We start from the raw sequence: 6,000 nt of genomic DNA, 5'->3' as shown, positions 1-6,000 counted from the left end.
CTGTATAACTTTTTTTTTAAGATTTTTATTTTTAAGTAATCTCTACGGCCAACATGGGACTCGAACTCACAGCCCCGAGATCCAGAGTGGCATGCTGGGTAGACTGAGTCACATCTGTATACCGTGACAGAGAGATACCCAACCAAAGCCTCCTGTGCAGAATATGTAAAGAACATCCACAAAGCCATTAAAAACAAGGCAAACAAGCCATTTCTGAGTTGGGTAAAACACTTGAACAGGTGCTTCCCAGACATCTAGGATTTCCGAGCGGCCAACATGCGGAGGAAAAATAGCTCACCCTCCTTAATCACCAGGGAGACAACCCCGTAGAGCACAATGACAGAGCCCTCACAGCCCCCGGGAAAGCTAGAGGTCAAAGCTCCAAGGTGCGAGCGCCCAGCGAGGCTGTGGAGCATCTGGAGTGCCCACTCCCCACGCAGCGAAGGCCCGTCTGGTGGTTTCTGCCAAGCGCTACCCCCAAGCCGGACCGGTCCTTCCACTCCTAGACGTCTGCCTGTGGTGATTAATCTTATGTGTCGGTGTGGCGGGGCCGTGGGCTGCCCAGACAGCTGGTTCAACATTATTCTAGTGTGTCTGTGAGGACGACCCCAGACGTTAGCGTCTGAGGCCACTGTCCGCCCTTCCAGATGCGGGTGGGCCCGTCCAGTCCAGTGGGCTACAGGCCTGAGGAGAACAAAGACGGGGTCCCTCCAGAAAAGGAGAGGGAACGCCCTCCTGTTCAGCTGATGGAGCTGGGGCACCCCTTTTTCCCGCCTCAGGACTCAACACCGAACCATCGGGCTTTCTGGGTTTCCAGCGGCCAGCTCCAGGTCTGTGGACTTGTCAGCCCCACAATCGCATGGCCAGTTCCTTATTCGAACTCTCTATTCCCTGGAGCCCTGCGCCAGCGTCCCGTGGCTGCCGTAAGAGAGGACCATAAACTGGCCGGTCTTAAACAACACAAATAGGGGTGCCTGGGTGGCCTTCGGCTCAGGTCATGGTCCCGGGGTCCTGGGATCGAGCCCCGCATCGGGCTCCCTGCTCAGCGGGAAGCCCGCTTCTCCCTCTCCCACTCCCCCTGCTTGTGTTCCCTCTCTCGCTGTGTCTCTCTCTGTCAAATAAATAAATAAAATCTTAAAAACAAAAACAAAAAACCCCCCACAAATACCCTGTCACAGTTCGGGAGGCCCCAGGTGTCAAGCTATGGGCGGGGCCGGCCGGTCCCTCTGTCCGTGACTCCCTCCCAGCTTCTGGTGGCTGCGACAGTCCTCGGCACCCTGTGGCCTGTGGTCACATCCCTCCGGTCTCCGCTTCTGTGGCCACGTGGCCTCTCCTCTGGGTACCCACCCCCATCCTGCCCCACTTGAGTGAGGACATTTGTCATGGGGCTCACGGCCCGCCCTAATCAGGGTAGTCCCATCTCAAGATCATTAAGTAATTACATCTTTTCCTAAATAACGGCACGTTTGTACTGTTTGGTAGACACATCCCTTGGTGGGCCGCGTTGCTCCGCAAGCCCCAAACTGGAACCGGCCCAAATGCCCATCAATAGGAGAATGGATAAACAAATTGTGGTTTCTTCCCGCGATGCAATGTCACGGGGCTATAAAAAGGAACTATTGACACATGCAACCGCACGGATGAGTCTCACAGGAGCAACATGGACTGAAGGAAGCCGGGCACCAAAGGTGAAGGCAGGAGCACAGCAAACCCGCATGTGGGGTCGAGCCCGCATTTACACGTGCGCCCGCACACGTGTGCGTGTATGAACATGCGTGCTCCTCTGTGCACGTGCGTGAATATAGTAACTGGAAACTAATGTGGGGGAAGGGGAGATGGAGGCCTGGGGCCACCAGACAGCCTCCCGGTCTGTGCGCGTGGCTCACAACCGTCCGGGCGGTTGGCGCTGCCCTGGAAGACGTATCACACGGAGCAGCGGCCCTTCTCCGGAGAGAAAGTCAACTGCTGCCTAAACCCAGTTTAACTGCCCCAGATTCCAAACTGGTGACCTCCAAATTCAAGCAGGCATCACCGTGACCGAGACCTTGCTCCCCACCTGTCGGAGCAGGTCTTGGGACCCTCGTCCCCCCCTGACCGGCTGTGCGGGCTCCCTCGGGCTCGGTGCTGTCCAGGGAGCGCGGGGGAGGACAGGCGCCTCCTGGGGATGGGCTCACACCCTCACCCTCCACCCGGGGGGCGCAGGAGCTGCCCGCGGCCAGGGCCAACGTGGGGGTTGGCGTCCTGGGGCTGTCATACGAATGACCACAGACTGGGCGCTTGACGCAGTAGAAATGTAGTCTCTCAGCTCTGGAGGCCAGAGGTCAGAATCCAGGTGTGGGCAGGGGCGTGCTCCCTCCCAAGGCCCCAGGGGCACAGCCCTCCTCTTTTCTTCCTGCTTCTGATGGCCCTACGGGGTCCTCACCTCGGTCACCACCTGGCCACCCCAAATCTCCCACTACCTCTCTCTTAAAAGGACACTTGCCATTGGGTTTCGGGCCCAACCGAATGCAGAATGCCCTCCCCTCAAGATCTTTACCTCAGTTATATCTGCAGAGAAGACTTTTTCTGAACCAGTTCACACCCACAGGATCCGGGGGACTCATCTTTTGGGGTCACCATCCAGCCACTCCAGCAGGGTTCCCAAAATATCACACAGTTACCCCGGCCATGTGGTTGCAAAAGTGGGGTGTGGGGTCTGAGAGCTGTGGGCAAGCCACCAAACTCCTCAACCCAAACGCCAGATGGGAACAGGCCCGTGTGGGGAAAGGGCCCCCCGACAGTGGTTCAGGCCGGGGAGAACGCTGGCAGTGGGGACACAGGCCACCACTGTGCACCCTCACTTGCCTCCAGGCTTCTCTGTCACCTGAGACCACACTGCCATCCATCCCATACCCCTCTCGTCCCCACCGAGAGAGGGTCTTCCCCATGATTGTGGGGGGGGTGGGCACGTTGGGCTCAGGGAGGTGAGGTGACCCAGCAGTACACGGCCGACCTGGGTTTGGGCCCGGGTCTCCTGGGACCAAGGAGGCCCTTGCTTGCCTGGCGGTGGGGTGAACCTAAGCAGGCGCAGCTGGGCCAGAAAGAGCTTGCAGGAAGTGAAGGGTCTCGTCCCAAGTCCTGGGGGACCTGAGCCCTGTGGGTGCAGGCAGCCCCTTAGAGACGGTAGGGAAAGGGACCTCGGAAGTGCCCCCAGAGGCTCCGTTTCTGGGGTCCAGTTCACAAGGGGGGCCTGTGGGTGTCGTGTGGTGTGGGCCCTGGGTGTAGCTGCGCACGGTGTGTGACGGGGGTCGGGCACAGGTGCGGGCGCACAGCGGGGCTGCGTGTGGCCCAGGCAGCCAGAGACACGTGGGGTTTAGGGGGTCAACCTCCCCCCCATGCGACTGGCTGAGGCCTAATGTGGCCTCTCCCCCCCTCGTGGCCCAGAATGGACAGGGCAGCTGTGGCTGGGGGGCTCTTGTGCCGCCGACACGCCACTCAAAACTTTGAACTTTGTATCCCGGGTTTACTAATGATGCAAATCACCCAACAGGAGGAAGAAATAGGCTGCGCCTGGCCCCCCACTCGTCCTGTCACCCTTGGGGCGGGGCCTCACTCTTGTTCTGCCCCAGGTGCCCTGGCCTCTGGCTCAGCCGCTTCCCCACAGACCCCACAGCCCGGCCTGGCCGCCTCCGCGCTCCAAAGGGCCTTTCCAGGTGAGGAAACAGCTGAGCACCTGAGCCCAGCTAGCCCGCATTTGAGGGCAAGGAGAGCTTCATGGCCACGGGAGAGGACGTGAGCGCTGGGCTCAGCGAGGCCTCTGCGGAGCCCCACCTTGGCCATTCAGGGGTCTGGGTCAAGTCTGGCTGTCCTGAGCCAGAGGCCAGCGACGGCCCCTGTGAGGCTGCCCATCAGAACCCAAATCCTGCCTTTGTCTGCATTTTCAGGGCTGGGTGGGCCCGCCGCTAGAGCTCAGACTGAGGTCAATGGCCTGGGTCCAAATCCTGGCTGCTCCCCTTCCTACCTGTGTGGCCTTGGCCAGTGGCGAGGGGTCACCTGGTGACTGAGGCTTAGTGCTCAGGAAACCGCCCTTCTCCCTCTTGGTCGGTGAGGATGGCTGGCGGCCGCTGTGGCCCCAGGCCATTTCTCATCCTTTCCCACTTCCGCCCCGCCTCTCGCCCCCTGCCCAGTCCCCACAGATCTCTTTTTTTCGACTTTGTGCTGGGGACTCTCTCCTGCCCCCTCCCCAGGGTTCTGAGGGCCCTAGGCCCGGCTCTGCCCACCCCCAGGACTCCCAGCACCCTGTCATCCCAGTGCATGCTAAGCCAGCAATTCCCTGGGGCCAACTTCTCACCCCGCAGCCTCTGCTGGAAATCCTCTAGCACCCTCAAACCCATCACCCTCACGGGGTTTCCAACCCAGGGCTCTTGATCCTGCGGTGGGGGGCAGGGAAGGGCCACCACCAGCCCCCAGAGCAATCACTGTGGTGAAAATAGGGCAGCCCCCTGCTGGGCAGGCTTGGTGAGGGGATTCCAGCCCCTCTGCCTGCCTCGGCCAGGAGCCCTGTGCAGGCAGGATGGGGCCACAGCATTGGCAGGGGTGCAGGGACACAGGGCTCCAACTGGGGATCCAGAAGGAAGTGAGCTCACTCGTGCCCACAACAGAGACATCAGGAGGCTTCTCCCACGGGCCCCCACACAAGGGTGCACCTGCCGCAGAGGACCCTGACCCCTGGGTGGGCCCTTGACACGGTGAAGGAGGCTGGCCTCAGCCCCAGAGGACTGGGCCCCCCATCTGGCCTTCCCTCACTGGGTAGCTGGCACCCTCGGCCATGGCATGGAATGTTCAGGGCTGTGGGCCTCTCGTGAGCAGGGGCCTGACTGCCCAGGGCTCACTTTACTGTGGGGGTTCAGGAGACAAGTGCCTAGCTTTGGGGAAGGGCTTCTGGGGGCTGGTGGACCGGACGGGACTCTGAGGACCGAGGGACCAGAGCCAGAGCAGGTGGCGTCCGCCCTGAGTCCAGCTGGTGGTCTCCACAGGGCCTGGGGAAGGGAAGGGAGTGTAGGGCAAACTGAGGCGCCCCAGGGCCTATAAACCATCAAGGGGCCTGTGGGGCAGGGATGGGGCTGGGGCTCCCGGGGAGGACGGTGAGCACTGAGCCGGGGCAGCCAGGAGGGGGGGCAGGGAGTCCCAGGGCCCCCTAACAGTGTGGCCAGGGAATAGGGATCTCTGGGCCCGGAGATGTGTTTGGGGGCACTGTTTACTGTTTCGGATTTCTCTGATTACAAAAAGAATACATTTCAAAAGAGAAATTTGAGAAATACGGGAAATTACAAAGAAGAGAATGATCCTGCTCCTACCTAGGGGCACTTCCTTTGGGCCCTGAGGCTGCTTGCCCAGGAGAAGATCCGTGGGCCAGACAGGAACGGCCTGGGCCAGAGATGCTGCAGCCCTGAGTTTGGCTGGGGCCCCTTGTACCCCTCGCTGCCCATTTGCCACCGCTGCCACTTACTAAGAGAGAAGAATGCATACTCACAGGGAAGACCCCACTTCCTAGCCCAGATCCACCGTGGCAGCTCAAGCCCAGGCCCCCAATTCAAAGCCTGCAAATCACCCTCATCTGCCCTTCCTGACCTCCATCTGCCTTTCCTGCCTCCAGGAAGCCCTTCCTGACTGCCCCCCCCCCCCCAACCCTAACTTGCTCTGAAGTCACAGCAAGGTCCTCCGGCTTCCAGCCAAGGATGTCCGGGCTCTTCTCCCCGCCATAGTTGGGTGTCCCCGGCTGAGATCTGGCAAGGCTGATGGATGCCCAGTGTGGGACCTGCTCCGCATGACCAAGAACTCCCCAGCAGTGAGGTGCACGCCAGAGCCAGACCAGGAATGGGTGCCATCGGATTGAGCTTCTAGTCCCAGATGAGCCTGGTACAGGGAGGAAGGGCATTCCTTGGGGAAGCCTGAGTACCCCTGTGAGCTACCTCCACTTGGACCCCCCCGCCAAGGCCCACCCTCTCATCTTCCCCCCAT

The sequence above is a fragment of the Eumetopias jubatus genome, unplaced genomic scaffold, assembly GCF_037043125.1.
Source record: "Eumetopias jubatus isolate StellerSeaLion01/CBP00866 unplaced genomic scaffold, mEumJub1_p1.0 scaffold_10, whole genome shotgun sequence".
In the NCBI taxonomy this organism is placed as follows: Eukaryota; Metazoa; Chordata; class Mammalia; order Carnivora; family Otariidae; genus Eumetopias; species Eumetopias jubatus.
Note: the sequence above shows the minus strand (reverse complement) of the source record.